Below are 1,791 nucleotides of genomic sequence, written 5' to 3'. Positions count from 1 at the left end.
TTCTATCGGGAACTCACCAAGGCCAGCTGGCCTGGGTCTGAAAAAGCATGGGATAAAACCGGACTTGCTGAACATAGCGGACAATGAGGACTGCTGAGAAGTCAAGAACAATGGCACTGGGTTTTTGATCCTACTGTACATACTGGCTTTGTGGGAGCCTAGGCAGTTTGGATGCTCACCTTACTAGACCTGGAAAAAGGTGGCTGGTCCTTGGACTTCCCACAGGGCAGTGAACCCTGATTGCTCTTTGGGCTGACGAGGGAGGGAGACTTGATTGGGGAGGGGAAGGGAAATGGAAGGCGGTGTTGGGGAGGATGCAGAAATCATAAATAAATAAATAAATAAACAAACAAACAAACAAACAAATAAATAAATAAATAAATTTTTAAAAAAAGAAGTACTGGGTAAGGGTTCTATCTCATTTGCATTAAGCAAATCAAACATTGTGCGGGACATTCCTCAAGCTTTGTACCACCATTGTATTGGAATAATTTGCAGGCAGGACAGGACAGATGGCAGATTTAAGTTTTGTGGCTGGGTTGGTATTTACATTTCTCATTCTTTTGGAAGCCTACACAGTACCTTCCCATAACAAAAAACAGTAGAAAGTAGGGGTGAAGGCACCAGTTTTCCCCTCCATGTTCAATGAGTTGTATAGGTGTTATCTTTAGCAATGGAGCTTTGTTGTAAGTTTCCAGAGAGCTACCAATTGTTTGGCAACAGCTTGGGTAGTTTGCTGATTTCCATGGGACCCCTTTGACCATAAATCAATTGGATTTAACCCATTCCAAGTGCTGGAAGCTTCCTTTGGTGACAAGAGATGACCAGTTGTGATTCTATCTCCATCATTATTGGAAATCTTAATTAAGTTTTCCTTTATGTGTTTTAGGACATTTCTATTTCACTAGGTTTCCATACCACCCCTCAAATGCCCCTCAACTCTACCTGTTTCTTTGCATTTCTTCTCTCAATCCTGTCTCCTCTCTCCCTCTTCTCCTGGTCTCCTCTTTTCCCCTGCCTCAGTCCACCCATAAAATCTATTCAATTTCCCCATCCAGGGAGATTCCTGTGCCCTCCCAGACCATTCTTCTACATAACCTCTCTGGGTCTATGGATTGTAGGTCAGTTATCATTCCTTTGATGGCTAATATCTACTTCAGATTGAATAAATACCAAATTTTTCCTTCTGAGTCCAGGTTATCTCACTCAGGATGATTTTTTAGTTGTTTTGAATTTCCTGAAAATTTCATGATGTCGTTATTAGAAGCTGATTAATACTCCATTTTGTAAGGATACAACCTTTTATTTATCTATTCTTCTGTTTAGGGACATCTAGGTTGCTTCAAGTAACTGGCTATTATGAACAGAGTAGAATGAACAAGGCTGGGAGGTTGAGTACATGTCCTTGTGATAAAATGAATCATCCTGTACATATATACCCAAGAGTGATATAGCTAGATCTTAAAGTAGATGGAATTCCCAACCTTCTGAGGAACTGCCATATTGATTTATATAGTTGGTGTACAAGTTTGCACTCCCACCAACAATGAATAAGTGTCCCCCTTATTCAACATCCTCACCAACATGAACAGTCACTTCTGTTATTGAGCTTAGCCGTTTGGACAAATATAAAATGGAATCTCAAAGTAGTTTTGGTTTTCATTTCCCTGATGGCTAAGAATGTTGAAAAGTGTCTCTCAGCCATTTCAGTTTCCACTATTAAGAATTCTCTGTTCAGATCTGTATCTTAGTTTTAGTTGCATTATTTGATTTCTTGATATCTAGTTTCTT

This window comes from Microtus ochrogaster, linkage group LG9, assembly GCF_000317375.1.
Source record: "Microtus ochrogaster isolate Prairie Vole_2 linkage group LG9, MicOch1.0, whole genome shotgun sequence".
Taxonomy (NCBI): domain Eukaryota; kingdom Metazoa; phylum Chordata; class Mammalia; order Rodentia; family Cricetidae; genus Microtus; species Microtus ochrogaster.
Note: the sequence above shows the minus strand (reverse complement) of the source record.